Below are 16,463 nucleotides of genomic sequence, written 5' to 3'. Positions count from 1 at the left end.
GGTTATCGGGATAGTGTAGGAACAAAGTAGTTATCTCCGAATTGTACAAGGTATCAGCACTTTTTCCTTACTTCCAAAGCCTCTGCCTACTTCGGTTTACATTGGCTGACCTCTGTGAATTTGACAAGTACTGCCAGTACACACACACACACACAAAAGAATAATCAGATGACTGTACTAGGCTTGTGAGATTTCTAATAATATCTCTTACCCGTTCTCCAGGGAAACCAAAGGCTTCCCTATGTGTTGGATCTGGTTTACATCTCAGGCCCTCTTTTTGCCTCGGAAGGTTGTCACCTAGAGCAACAGCCCTTCTTTTTTGTCTTGATGGAGGAGCTCACAATATCGGAGACAGTTTGACTATCTAAGGTGACCCTCCAGCCTCTTTCTCTTCCTTTGATATCTCAGAAAAAATATGTAATTCATATTTGCATTAAAAGACAATTTTTCATTTTTTGTATCGTCAGTAGCACTGGGAGTTAGCATTACCTTTTGGGCTTTTGATGACCTAGAGTATAAAGATATCTTTCCTTCAAGTATTTCTGATGTACAGTAAAATCAAATATTTTCCTTTGAGCTGTTTTAAAAGAGTTTGGCAGCATTGAATGTTTTTTGGTACTGAATCCAGTGCTTTGATCTTCCTCCAACATTACCTAATTCTGTTCATAAGTTGTTGTGTTTAAGTGGAAAGAACTGACTTGTGGATAAGACAAAGCAGTACTCCCCTAGCATCTGATTCACCAACTGCTCTTGCATGCATGCAGTTTCTCCAAAGGCGATACAGGATTACGTATTTTCTATGGATATTTTCTAGGAGAATTCTTTTTTTGCTTTCGAATATACAAAATCCGAACATCCATGCTGCTTGTGATTTCATGCTCCTTCTGAAAATCTTGCTTTTTTCCAGACAAGAAAACGTATATTTGTGTGATCCGTGTTTTATTATTTTTACATCAAGTGATGACCGTTAGTCTTCTCAGTAAGACTGACATTCACTACCTAATTTTTCCATAAGAGCGCAATCCTTATTCTTGAGATGCAGTTAATATAGCGAGGCTAGAAATGATGGAAGCCACACCGAGCTTGGTCACTACTTCAAAGGTATCATTTTAAATCATATCTATTGAAAGTGAAACTGCCTAGTCATTTCTGTAAGCTAGTTGAGCTTATTTTGATAGCATACGTTTAAAGCGTGGATCTGAATGATCTTTTGTAAAATCTGGTGATATTCAGAAGGCAGACACCTTTGAGGTCTATAGAACAATATCACTTAGTTATACCAGTTATTAATCCGCGTTTGCTCACGTTACTCATCCTTTTAAGTGAAGGTTGGGTGTCACTATATTATTGAAGTTCAGGGAAATCAAGTAAAATTGATTTTCAAATGGATTCTAAGATTTCATTTGTGTTTTTAATCCCTCTTTAGAGGAAGACAGCATGTCAAGTTATGCAGTTTTACACAGTAGATTGAGGCCATGATCTTGGCTTTATAAACAAATACAGCAACAGTGGTAGTGGGAATCCATGATTTTATTTTCATGCAGCTTGAATGGTCTTTTCTTACTTTTATGTAATTATTATTACTATTTATTTGTATCATTTTTATTAATTGATGTTTTTAATTTATGCAAGTTCTGAAAATAATCAACTGGTTTTCCTTGGCCCAAACAAAACACCATGAGGTTTCCCTCAGGTGGCCGTGGCCTCTTAATTGTTTGTTACTCCTAGTGGCTTCTTCTCTACTAATCAGTTTGTAGATGACCTGTTGAAGAATAAGGAGGTTTCCTTAGTAGAGTGAAGTATCAGAATATCAGTGAAAGGGTGTCTGTAGTCAATGTTTTTCATATTTGCATTAAAGATCATAATACAAACAGATTTCTGAGATGGACATATACTGGAGTCACTTGGAAGCAGACAGACAAACACAACAACCAAGCTAAAACAACCAACTCAGCCCTCCCAAAACCCCCTGTCTCCCCCCACCCCACACACAAACAAACAAACAAACAAACAAAGAAAAACTAAAGCAACAGCCATACAGATAGACAGACAAACAAAAATAAAAAAAAAAAAACAAAAAAAGAAAGAAAAAAGAAACGAAGAACAAGAAAAAAAACACACAGTGGAAACTACGAAAAAGACAATGAGAGATACAGAGTGATGGGGAAGAGAATTGTCAGCAATACCTGTAGACAGTATCTTCTAGAACTAACAGTGCAACGGCAGACTTACCTATGCAATAATAACACCATAAACAAGATCACTACTGCATTATAATTCAGAAGTCATTCTCTTCTAGGAGGCAGTTCTTTTGTCTATGACGTAATCCTGGAATGCAAGGAAATAGCAAGTATCAACTAGTAACAGTGTTACACTATCTCCAGCTCTAAAATGAGACTCCTTATCTGGTTTGGACTAACGGGCTTACAGCAGGTCAGAAAAAGACTTGTGTAAATACTAAGGACAGAGAACTTTCTAAAACGTAAGCAGCTAATCAGCAGTATTTAACCTGTAGGAAAAAAAAACTATATGCTTTACTGTGCTTTGACACATTATAGAAATATTTATAAGGCCCCATCCGTACAGAATTCAGAGATTTACAGTACAAGGTAGTAAGAATCCCAAATGAATTTTTGCTCTTTTCTCAGAGCTGGTTAGAAATGCAATTTCTTGCTCAAACCAGAAAGGCCAATAGATTGGTAAAGAGCTTGACACTGTCACCATGTCAACACTTATAGAGAATGCAAGTAACAAAAGTTTCGGCCCAAAATAGAACAGAACAGAACCTTGCGCTCTATATAAGGCATGCCTCTGGGGCCAGGACCACATCCATCAGCCCAGGAAACAGAGCTGCTCTCCTCACCAGTAATAGCAGCCGGAGGAGTCACAGAATCACAGAATGGCCAGGGTTGGAAGGGACCTCAAGCTTCATGAATCTCCAAACCCCCTGCCACATGCAAATCTAACCACATTTAATACCAGAGCACCACTAACCACCACATTTAATACCAGCGCAGGCTGCGCAGGGCCCCATCCAACCTGGCCTTGAACACCTCCAGGGGCGGGGCGTGCACAGCCTCTCTGGAAGAAAGTGGCTTATTATTCCACATTTATGCACACTTGGTAGATAAGATGAAATACTTCAGAAGTACCAAAACTGTAACTTTTGTATTATAGGCTATTCTGTTTTGCCAAGAGGCCCTCAGCAAAAGAACAACTTAGGGGGCTCCTCTGACAGGAGGTCAAACTGCCCCTCTTTTGGATTAGGAGGAATGCAAGTGATGCTCCTCTACATTTTTCCTCCCAACTTACCTCTATCCCAGGACAGCAGGTGTCCAGGAATTGTGGCCTAGTGCAGAATGAGCAAATGTGAGAATTAGCAATATACGCTTAGCTAGCAACAGTTCATCTATAGCCAGTATCTGTATGTTTAGTGGAATGTTGGGAAATTGGTGAGCCTGCAGTACTCAGCCAATGGGGAACCAGGGCAGGGAGAGAGAAGCGTTGGCTGATAGGGCGTAAGAGAGACGAAGGCTGTTCTGATTGTTCTGATGGCTGTAACCCCTTTCCCACAATGTAATCTGCCAGTTAGTGGTGGTTTTTAGAGGTAGTAGCTCAGATACGATCAGGAAGGAACTTCATTTTCACATTGGCAGACTTCTTAGGAGCTCCTATCTCCTTAGTTCACTTGACAACTGGTGTCTTTAAAGAACTGGAAACGGCACTTATGTACTATCCTGTTGCAGGGACTTCAGAAGCTTGCTTCCAGTGACAAACCTAACTGCAGCTTTTCCACATTTGATTATGCATTGGGCATCTTTGCCAAGCCTTGTAGGGGTATGAAAGAACAACAAAGGAATTCCATGAATTGTTATGGGCTGTGAATATATCCACTTCTGCTTACTAATTGAAATATTAAAAATAAAAAAATAAAAAAATGCGATGCTTTGTGGAAAGCAGCATCTTCTCTTGCAATCTTATCTGTCTTAGGAAAAAACACCCTTGTTTCTCAGCTTTGGTGCTGTCTCGTTCTTGATATGCTTTGTGAATTCACATGACAGTTTTCTAAGGACAGCTCCCTCCCACGATCACTGCGGCGACCATCTCCTGCATGCAACACCGGAATCTTCCTGAATTTCATTTCTGTCTGTGCAGATGTCCAGAAGAGTGCAATGGAACCAGCAACAGGTTTTGCAAGAATGGGACTTATTTATTTCGTTGATCCATAGTCCAATAGTATTATTGTGTAAATAAATACGAAGCTTGCATTTTGCCAAGGTCTGAACTTTGAATGGACTTTGGCCTGTTTCAAGAAAGAAAGAATGTTCCTGAGCCTTCTCAGCATCACCAATCATCCGGCTTGCCTGGGTGGCATTAGCTGAAGAGTCATTGTCTTGGGCTGAAGATAACGTGTCCTCAGTATATAGGAGTAACAAAGCTTCTTTGTAACGTATGACTAAAACATAAAATGAGAAAGCGTAACACTAGTGGGAATGTGGACCTTGCTTTTGTGAAACGAATGCGTCAGTGTCTGATTCCAGAGAAGCAGTTGCAATTTTGAAGGAGTTCTCCAGGTGTTTGCCAGAGGTTTTTGATGAAATATTGCTCTTTTGTCTCTGGGGTTGTAACCTTGGTTTTCCCTGTTTGTGTTAAAGGCAGATTTACAATTCTCATTCAGTTAATATTGTTCGATCCTTCCTTTCAGTTGTATTTAATTTCTTGCCAGAGTAACCTGGCATGTACAAGAATATATTTATTCCTTCTTGTTTTCTCAGGCCATATTCAATTAATCCCAAAAGTAAGCCATTCATTTATTTGTGTGTTTGCTTGTTTGTGTATTTGTTAGGTTGTTTGTTTTTTTATTGGCATTAGCTGCTTCTGTTGTTACAAAATCATCTACGGGCAGGAAGAGGCACCCGTATCCACGAAAGGTAAACTTCTTTCTCCTGCTCCTCTAGCTGTAATGTAACCAAAGGAACTGCTAGGGTAGACTTCCCAAATCCCCATCCTTCGTCTATGCAACCAGAAATTGCTCCCTCTTTCTCAGTAATTTCAGATTACTTTCATTCCAATGGGGCGGAGCCCTCTCTGGGCTCTTCCAGCCCAGAGACTGCGGTGAAAATAACCCCCCTCCGGAGGAACGGCAGCAGGCTGAATTCGGACGTTCTCGGCTTCAGAACGGCAAACGACTTCGCTCTCACGGCTCGGAAGTGGCACTCGCGGTGAAGCGCTCCGGAGCGATTGCCGTTGCTGCCCGAGAAGTCGCGCTTATCGCCGAATGCCGCTTTCAGCCTCCAGCCGCGGTGTGGTGTTCCTCCGTCGCCGAGAAAGGGCGACTGTCCCCGGCAGCTTTTCTCCGACTGCGGGCTCCTCTCCGCACATCGGGAAGTCTCCCAAGGACTTGACGTTTTCTCTCAGATGTATAGCAGTTTCTCCCAATGATTGATATATTCCCCCGGAATTACCTGCTTAGTTATAAAAATACGGCCTTTCTTCCCCAAATACCAGCCTATTCACTTCTATTTCCAGCCTATTTAGTTTTGAAGCCTAGTCTCAAATTTCTTTATCAGAAATGAAAGCAAGGGTGTGTATTTTGCACTGCTCCCTGGACTCTGTTTAGCCAGCATATCAAAACACATGAAAGCATTTTCCATAAGTTCAACTTGCCATAATTCAAGTTTCATTCCTTTTTTTTTCGTTTCGTTTTGGTTTGAAACAGCACAGATCAGGTGATTTCTCATCTTGAAGATGCATGTTCAGCTCATTTAAATGAGGAGTCAAATCCCACCAAAAAACTAGCTATGAAAGCCATTTCTCATCTTCACCTTTAAAACCAATGCTTCTTTTGGATTCCATGAATGACTTGATTTCATTTCGCAAATCATCACATCCTCAGCATTTTATCCCAACTCAGCCACCTTCCTTCGGAAAAGTAAATGATGCCCCCATAATCAGCATCTATACTTCCCATGAATTCCTGTAATTAGCAACTATTCAGTCCATTGGACATAATGATGTTCAGTGCGGCTCCTCCGAGAGGGGGTTATTTTCTCCGCAGTCCAGAAAGGATCTCTCCCGACTTCTTCGAATGTGCTGCCTGGGAGCACAGCATCTGTCGCTCCTCGAATCTGCAGCTGCCTCTTTCAGAGAGGCTTTTCTCTTCTACCCTTGTGGTCACAGAACACAGAAGTGGACCAAAGAGAACCACACTACAAAGAATTGTGGCTCGAAATTCCATAGTGCACGTGTATGCTCCTCTAGTGTTAGGTAGTTAGCTATTCGGTGTGGAGAGGTTGCTCTCCCACCAGCAAAAAAAGCCAAACCAAACAAACAGAAAACATAACCAAACACCTCTCAGGTGCATGTTGGCACATTGGGAGGATGTTGCAGGAGGGCCATTAAATAAGAAAAGGCCCTTAAATAAGAAACTGGGAACATAAATGGACTAATGGGACCAGTTTTCTGTGTACCCTAATCAGGAGAGACTAAGTAAGTGCTGGGTGTTTGTGGAAGTCGAAGAATTGTGCGGTTTGATTTGTGGATTTTGAAAGGAATGAGACAAACTGTTTTGGTGGTATAAGAAAGGTAATTGTTACTGGTATACCGAAGTAGAATGGAGGGTATGTGGCAGTGTAACAGTTGAGGGCACGACAAAGGAAAAAGGGTTAAAGAGAAAGTGAGTTAATCTGTGCTGGTGTGAGAGCAACCCCCACACCGTTTCCCCGCGAGCAGAACTTGGTGTGAGAGAGTGAGCTGCAGAGGGAGACTTCTGCTGTAAACAGCATGACTTGCAAAGGGGGAGGTGAGAGGACAGGGCACTGGAAGTGAGACTAGCCTCTGCAGAGAGAATCCCAGTGTTGGTACTGGGAGCCTCTGGAGAGGAGCAGGTAAACTGGGAATAACAGCAGCTGCTAGTGTCACGGCACTGGCCGTAAGACCCAGGGATCCACTCAGAGAGACATGGGGAATGTGGGGGGGGAGGGTGGGGGGCTAGAAGAGCCCAGAGAGGGCTCCGCCCCATTGGAATGAAAGAAATCTGACATTACTGAGAAAGAGGGAGCAATTTCTGGTTGCTTAGACGAAGGATGGGAATTTGGGAAGTCTACCCTAGCAGTTCCTTTGGTTACATTACAGCTAGAGGAGCAGGAGAAAGAAGTTTACCTTTCGTGGATACGGGTGCCTCTTCCTGCCCGCAGATGATTTTGTAACAACAGAAGCAGATAATGCCAATAAAAAGAACGAACAAGCTAACAAATACACAAACAAACAAATAAATGAATGGCTTACTTTTTGGGATTAATTGAATATGGCCTGAGAAAACAAAAAGGAAAAAATATATTCTTGTACATGCCAGGTTACTCTGGCAAGAAATTAAATACAACTGAAAGGAAGGATCGAACAATATTAACTGAATGAGAATTGTAAATCTGCCTTTAACACAAACAGGGAAAACCAAGGTTACAACCCCAGAGACAAAAGAGCAATATTGCATGTTAACAGGAGTAAGAGGTAAAAACGTGAGTATAATGCAAGATATTTCATGATTAAAATCAGCAAACACTCCAGGCGCAGCAATTATAGCCTGATTATTCTATGGAAACATGGCAATATGCATGAAACATATATATACATGAAACAGTTCTATTAAGCATGTTAAAATAACTGAAAGTAGATTCGTCCCAAGAAAACATATGTAACTAAGCTTCTGCTTGGCTTTAAGATGCACACACATTATTTCTTTGACTTGGAAAGACAAGCATGTGTGATACTCTACTGAGTACTGAGTTACTTCAGCTTTCTGGGAGCTGTACACAATGCTATATTGTCCTCACCCCTCCGTTTCTGACTCCTGTGCCTAATGCTGTGTTGTCAGAAGTCTTCTGAAATGAGGGTTTGATACTCCGACATCAGTAAACAGCATAGTGCTACTGATCTGTAACCTCTCAGCAGCAAAATGGAGAAATCCATGGGATCGATTCAGTGTCTGTGAGGGGAAGCAACACCTTTTAATACGCCACCTCAGAGAGCTGGCAGAAAAAATAGACAAATTTTATTTTACCTGCTTCATCAAAGTACATACAATGGAATTTGTTTGAGAGAAGAATGAACTCCTTTATATTGCAGATGGAAGGACAGACCCTGCCAGTACAAATCTGCATGAATACATGGCAGAATACCTTACCCATGAGCAGATAACTCTTTTCTTAAAAGCGCCACTTTTGTCACTCTTGACAGCAATACCTGAAATGCAGTTTGTGAGTCTTGGAAAAGGAAGGCAGACGGAAAAAAGACACCGTTTAGTCTGGATTTGATTAACATTACTGTGTTGCTCTCAGTTGGTTGCAGAACTTAACTTCTACAATGACAGGGGGCGTCATTGACACTTGGCATCATATCTCTTTGAAATTCTAGGCCCCTTTCAGTCAAATTTGGCAGAGAGGAGAAGAGTTTTTAAAATGTTGTTTGTTTTTTTTTTTGTTGTTTTGTTTTTTAAATTTATTGAAGAGGATAATGATCCAGTTGTAGCAATGACATATTTCTATTTGAAAAGTGAGTCATAGTGGTATTCCCCACGATCTATTTTTCAGCGCAGACTTCACATATAGGAACTTCCTACCAGGTCGGTGACAGGCGAACACAGCTCCAACACATAGCTGATCTCTGTGAAGGATAAAATGCACACAAGGCATGCGATTCTGAAATTCAAAGGAGATTTCAAAGGGTTGTATTTCAGTATGCTTAAATAATGTTCTACCTATTCTGCACTTCCTTAGAAAAATCTGAAATCTATTTTTCAGTCATTATCTCTTTTTCATTTAAGAAGACCTTCCAATAATTCATAAGCTTTATCTTCATTATCCCGTGCTCATTTTTATAGTTCCTCATTGCAGAAAACTGATGTGGCCCATTTTCACTAGCCATGACAACACTGAGCAGACTCATCCGTGCTAATAGACATGGCCACAAAGGGGTGCAGAGTTCAGTTGACAGCTACATCCTTGCACAATAATGGTTATCGGGATAGTGTAGGAACAAAGTAGTTATCTCCGAATTGTACAAGGTATCAGCACTTTTTCCTTACTTCCAAAGCCTCTGCCTACTTCGGTTTACATTGCCTGACCTCTGTGAATTTGACAAGTACTGCCAGTACACACACACACACACAAAAGAATAATCAGATGACTGTACTAGGCTTGTGAGATTTCTAATAATATCTCTTACCCGTTCTCCAGGGAAACCAAAGGCTTCCCTATGTGTTGGATCTGGTTTACATCTCAGGCCCTCTTTTTGCCTCGGAAGGTTGTCACCTAGAGCAACAGCCCTTCTTTTTTGTCTTGATGGAGGAGCTCACAATATCGGAGACAGTTTGACTATCTAAGGTGACCCTCCAGCCTCTTTCTCTTCCTTTGATATCTCAGAAAAAATATGTAATTCATATTTGCATTAAAAGACAATTTTTCATTTTTTGTATCGTCAGTAGCACTGGGAGTTAGCATTACCTTTTGGGCTTTTGATGACCTAGAGTATAAAGATATCTTTCCTTCAAGTATTTCTGATGTACAGTAAAATCAAATATTTTCCTTTGAGCTGTTTTAAAAGAGTTTGGCAGCATTGAATGTTTTTTGGTACTGAATCCAGTGCTTTGATCTTCCTCCAACATTACCTAATTCTGTTCATAAGTTGTTGTGTTTAGGTGGAAAGAACTGACTTGTGGATAAGACAAAGCAGTACTCCCCTAGCATCTGATTCACCAACTGCTCTTGCATGCATGCAGTTTCTCCAAAGGCGATACAGGATTACGTATTTTCTATGGATATTTTCTTTGAGAATTCTTTTTTTGCTTTCGAATATACAAAATCCGAACATCCATGCTGCTTGTGATTTCATGCTCCTTCTGAAAATCTTGCTTTTTTCCAGACAAGAAAACGTATATTTGTGTGATCCGTGTTTTATTATTTTTACATCAAGTGATGACCGTTAGTCTTCTCAGTAAGACTGACATTCACTACCTAATTTTTCCATAAGAGCGCAATCCTTATTCTTGAGATGTAGTTAATATAGCGAGGCTAGAAATGATGGAAGCCACACCGAGCTTGGTCACTACTTCAAAGGTATCATTTTAAATCATATCTATCGAAAGTGAAACTGCCTAGTCATTTCTGTAAGCTAGTTGAGCTTATTTTGATAGCATACGTTTAAAGCGTGGATCTGAATGATCTTTTGTAAAATCTGGTGATATTCAGAAGGCAGACACCTTTGAGGTCTATAGAACAATATCACTTAGTTATACCAGTTATTAATCCGCGTTTGCTCACGTTACTCATCCTTTTAAGTGAAGGTTGGGTGTCACTATATTATTGAAGTTCAGGGAAATCAAGTAAAATTGATTTTCAAATGGATTCTAAGATTTCATTTGTGTTTTTAATCCCTCTTTAGAGGAAGACAGCATGTCAAGTTATGCAGTTTTACACAGTAGATTGAGGCCATGATCTTGGCTTTATAAACAAATACAGCAACAGTGGTAGTGGGAATCCATGATTTTATTTTCATGCAGCTTGAATGGTCTTTTCTTACTTTTATGTAATTATTATTACTATTTATTTGTATCATTTTTATTAATTGATGTTTTTAATTTATGCAAGTTCTGAAAATAATCAACTGGTTTTCCTTGGCCCAAACAAAACACCATGAGGTTTCCCTCAGGTGGCCGTGGCCTCTTAATTGTTTGTTACTCCTAGTGGCTTCTTCTCTACTAATCAGTTTGTAGATGACCTGTTGAAGAATAAGGAGGTTTCCTTAGTAGAGTGAAGTATCAGAATATCAGTGAAAGGGTGTCTGTAGTCAATGTTTTTCATATTTGCATTAAAGATCATAATACAAACAGATTTCTGAGATGGACATATACTGGAGTCACTTGGAAGCAGACAGACAAACACAACAACCAAGCTAAAACAACCAACTCAGCCCTCCCAAAACCCCCTGTCTCCCCCCACCCCACACACAAACAAACAAACAAACAAACAAAGAAAAACTAAAGCAACAGCCATACAGATAGACAGACAAACAAAAATAAAAAAAAAAAAACAAAAAAAGAAAGAAAAAAGAAACGAAGAACAAGAAAAAAAACACACAGTGGAAACTACGAAAAAGACAATGAGAGATACAGAGTGATGGGGAAGAGAACTGTCAGCAATACCTGTAGACAGTATCTTCTAGAACTAACAGTGCAACGGCAGACTTACCTATGCAATAATAACACCATAAACAAGATCACTACTGCATTATAATTCAGAAGTCATTCTCTTCTAGGAGGCAGTTCTTTTGTCTATGACGTAATCCTGGAATGCAAGGAAATAGCAAGTATCAACTAGTAACAGTGTTACACTATCTCCAGCTCTAAAATGAGACTCCTTATCTGGTTTGGACTAACGGGCTTACAGCAGGTCAGAAAAAGACTTGTGTAAATACTAAGGACAGAGAACTTTCTAAAACGTAAGCAGCTAATCAGCAGTATTTAACCTGTAGGAAAAAAAAACTATATGCTTTACTGTGCTTTGACACATTATAGAAATAATTATAAGGCCCCATCCGTACAGAATTCAGAGATTTACAGTACAAGGTAGTAAGAATCCCAAATGAATTTTTGCTCTTTTCTCAGAGCTGGTTAGAAATGCAATTTCTTGCTCAAACCAGAAAGGCCAATAGATTGGTAAAGAGCTTGACACTGTCACCATGTCAACACTTATAGAGAATGCAAGTAACAAAAGTTTCGGCCCAAAATAGAACAGAACAGAACCTTGCGCTCTATATAAGGCATGCCTCTGGGGCCAGGACCACATCCATCAGCCCAGGAAACAGAGCTGCTCTCCTCACCAGTAATAGCAGCCGGAGGAGTCACAGAATCACAGAATGGCCAGGGTTGGAAGGGACCTCAAGCTTCATGAATCTCCAAACCCCCTGCCACATGCAAATCTAACCACATTTAATACCAGAGCACCACTAACCACCACATTTAATACCAGCGCAGGCTGCGCAGGGCCCCATCCAACCTGGCCTTGAACACCTCCAGGGGCGGGGCGTGCACAGCCTCTCTGGAAGAAAGTGGCTTATTATTCCACATTTATGCACACTTGGTAGATAAGATGAAATACTTCAGAAGTACCAAAACTGTAACTTTTGTATTATAGGCTATTCTGTTTTGCCAAGAGGCCCTCAGCAAAAGAACAACTTAGGGGGCTCCTCTGACAGGAGGTCAAACTGCCCCTCTTTTGGATTAGGAGGAATGCAAGTGATGCTCCTCTACATTTTTCCTCCCAACTTACCTCTATCCCAGGACAGCAGGTGTCCAGGAATTGTGGCCTAGTGCAGAATGAGCAAATGTGACAATTAGCAATATACGCTTAGCTAGCAACAGTTCATCTATAGCCAGTATCTGTATGTTTAGTGGAATGTTGGGAAATTGGTGAGCCTGCAGTACTCAGCCAATGGGGAACCAGGGCAGGGAGAGAGAAGCGTTGGCTGATAGGGCATAAGAGAGACGAAGGCTGTTCTGATGGCTGTAACCCCTTTCCCACAATGTAATCTGCCAGTTAGTGGTGGTTTTTAGAGGTAGTAGCTCAGATACGATCAGGAAGGAACTTCATTTTCACATTGGCAGACTTCTTAGGAGCTCCTATCTCCTTAGTTCACTTGACAACTGGTGTCTTTAAAGAACTGGAAACGGCACTTATGTACTATCCTGTTGCAGGGACTTCAGAAGCTTGCTTCCAGTGACAAACCTAACTGCAGCTTTTCCACATTTGATTATGCATTGGGCATCTTTGCCAAGCCTTGTAGGGGTATGAAAGAACAACAAAGGAATTCCATGAATTGTTATGGGCTGTGAATATATCCACTTCTGCTTACTAATTGAAATATTAAAAATAAAAAAATAAAAAAATGCGATGCTTTGTGGAAAGCAGCATCTTCTCTTGCAATCTTATCTGTCTTAGGAAAAAACACCCTTGTTTCTCAGCTTTGGTGCTGTCTCGTTCTTGATATGCTTTGTGAATTCACATGACAGTTTTCTAAGGACAGCTCCCTCCCACGATCACTGCAGCGACCATCTCCTGCATGCAACACCGGAATCTTCCTGAATTTCATTTCTGTCTGTGCAGATGTCCAGAAGAGTGCAATGGAACCAGCAACAGGTTTTGCAAGAATGGGACTTATTTATTTCGTTGATCCATAGTCCAATAGTATTATTGTGTAAATAAATACGAAGCTTGCATTTTGCCAAGGTCTGAATTTTGAATGGACTATGGCCTGTTTCAAGAAAGAAAGAATGTTCCTGAGCCTTCTCAGCATCACCAATCATCCGGCTTGCCTGGGTGGCATTAGCTGAAGAGTCATTGTCTTGGGCTGAAGATAACGTGTCCTCAGTATATAGGAGTAACAAAGCTTCTTTGTAACGTATGACTAAAACATAAAATGAGAAAGCATAACACTAGTGGGAATGTGGACCTTGCTTTTGAGAAGCAATGCATCAGTGTCTGATTCCAGAGACGCAGTTGCAATTTTGAAGGAGTTCTCCAGGCGTCTGTGATGCATCTTTGAAAAAAAGTTGTTCACATATGTACCTGCTGCCAAAAAGGAAATGCGGCTAACTAGGTAAGCCATGTGTCATCTTCACCTTGAGGAACAATATTTCTTCTTGATTCCATCATTTTGATTCCATGTTTTCATTTCATTTGGCAAATCATAGCATCTTCTTAGCATTTTATCCCAACTTAGCGACTCCTCTGCCTGCTGGAGGCCCACTATTGCAATTGCAAATAAAATCTGCTTGATCAGAGCTACCGTCCCAGAAAATTATTTGGATGTTTCCAATGCTTACCAAGATACCATTACAATTACCTGAGTATTTGAAGTTACAATGCAAGGAAACTTCGACAACGAATTTCTATATCTAGTGCTGCCGATCCCAGTTGATGCCCTAGTTCACTAGAGCGTATATACACAAACAGTGATTCTTGAAGAAAATTGAAAAGACACCACAAGAAAAGGGCTCTGGAGATACCAGTATAACAGAGTGGAAATCACAGATTCAGTGCAGCATGTAATCATAAATAAACTGGCCAAAGCAATATTCCATAACATCTATGTTATAACGTATGTTCTATGTTACGACAATATGTTCATGCCGAAGGAGTTTTGAAGGGGACAGAAACTCGTCTAGCTCTCTTCTGGTGCTTCGTAGGTTACATTTGCCTAGTGTTTTGCAACATACATCACTCAATTAAGATTACAATTAGCTCAGCAGTGCAGGAGAGAAGAGAAGGTGAGTTCTGGCTCATCATAAATATGCATGAAGAGTGCCCGCCCATATCTATGGGAGTGCAGATAGGGCTAGGCTCGGGGGTTATATTCTCATGTTCTGAATACAACAGGCCGACCGTCTCTTTAAGTAGTTCTCAAAAATTATCGGACATACCGTGCGAATGAAATGCCGTTTCTGCAGTGAGAAGCAGCAAGATGAGTATTTCATGGTCTCTGCTGCCATCTATTGTCATTTATTGGTCCTAACAATTCTTGTTGGGATTCTCTTTGTAACTGGAAACAGCACTGACGTACTATCCTGTTGCAGGGACTTCAGAAGCTTGCTTCCTGTGACAAACCTAACTGCAGCTTTTCCACATTTGATTATGCATTGGGCATCTTTGCCAAGCCTTGTAGGGGTATGAAAGAACAACAAAGGAATTCCATGAATCGTTACGGGCTGTGGATATATCCACTTCTGCTTACTAATTGAAATATTAAAAATAAAAAAATAAAAAAATGCGATGCTTTGTGGAAAGCAGCATCTTCTCTTGCAATCTTATCTGTCTTAGGAAAAAACACCCTTGTTTCTCAGCTTTGGTGCTGTCTCGTTCTTGATATGCTTTGTGAATTCACATGACAGTTTTCTAAGGACAGCTCCCTCCCACGATCACTGCAGCGACCATCTCCTGCATGCAACACCGGAATCTTCCTGAATTTCATTTCTGTCTGTGCAGATGTCCAGAAGAGTGCAATGGAACCAGCAACAGGTTTTGCAAGAATGGGACTTATTTATTTCGTTGATCCATAGTCCAATAGTATTATTGTGTAAATAAATACGAAGCTTGCATTTTGCCAAGGTCTGAACTTTGAATGGACTTTGGCCTGTTTCAAGAAAGAAAGAATGTTCCTGAGCCTTCTCAGCATCACCAATCATCCGGCTTGCCTGGGTGGCATTAGCTGAAGAGTCATTGTCTTGGGCTGAAGATAACGTGTCCTCAGTATATAGGAGTAACAAAGCTTCTTTGTAACGTATGACTAAAACATAAAATGAGAAAGCGTAACACTAGTGGGAATGTGGACCTTGCTTTTGTGAAACGAATGCGTCAGTGTCTGATTCCAGAGAAGCAGTTGCAATTTTGAAGGAGTTCTCCAGGTGTTTGCCAGAGGTTTTTGATGAAATATTGCTCTTTTGTCTCTGGGGTTGTAACCTTGGTTTTCCCTGTTTGTGTTAAAGGCAGATTTACAATTCTCATTCAGTTAATATTGTTCGATCCTTCCTTTCAGTTGTATTTAATTTCTTGCCAGAGTAACCTGGCATGTACAAGAATATATTTATTCCTTCTTGTTTTCTCAGGCCATATTCAATTAATCCCAAAAGTAAGCCATTCATTTATTTGTGTGTTTGTTTGTTTGTGTATTTGTTAGGTTGTTTGTTTTTTTATTGGCATTAGCTGCTTCTGTTGTTACAAAATCATCTACGGGCAGGAAGAGGCACCCGTATCCACGAAAGGTAAACTTCTTTCTCCTGCTCCTCTAGCTGTAATGTAACCAAAGGAACTGCTAGGGTAGACTTCCCAAATCCCCATCCTTCGTCTATGCAACCAGAAATTGCTCCCTCTTTCTCAGTAATGTAAGATTACTTTCATTCCAATGGGGCGGAGCCCTCTCTGGGCTCTTCCAGCCCAGAGACTGCGGTGAAAATAACCCCCCTCCGGAGGAACGGCAGCAGGCTGAATTCGGACGTTCTCGGCTTCAGAACGGCAAACGACTTCGCTCTCACGGCTCGGAAGTGGCACTCGCGGTGAAGCGCTCCGGAGCGATTGCCGTTGCTGCCCGAGAAGTCGCGCTTATCGCCGAATGCCGCTTTCAGCCTCCAGCCGCGGTGTGGTGTTCCTCCGTCGCCGAGAAAGGGCGACTGTCCCCGGCAGCTTTTCTCCGACTGCGGGCTCCTCTCCGCACATCGGGAAGTCTCCCAAGGACTTGACGTTTTCTCTCAGATGTATAGCAGTTTCTCCCAATGATTGATATATTCCCCCGGAATTACCTGCTTAGTTATAAAAATACGGCCTTTCTTCCCCAAATACCAGCCTATTCACTTCTATTTCCAGCCTATTTAGTTTTGAAGCCTAGTCTCAAATTTCTTTATCAGAAATGAAAGCAAG

Source organism: Tetrao urogallus, assembly GCF_951394365.1.
Source record: "Tetrao urogallus genome assembly, chromosome: 17".
In the NCBI taxonomy this organism is placed as follows: Eukaryota; Metazoa; Chordata; class Aves; order Galliformes; family Phasianidae; genus Tetrao; species Tetrao urogallus.
This window is presented reverse-complemented; position numbering follows the sequence as displayed.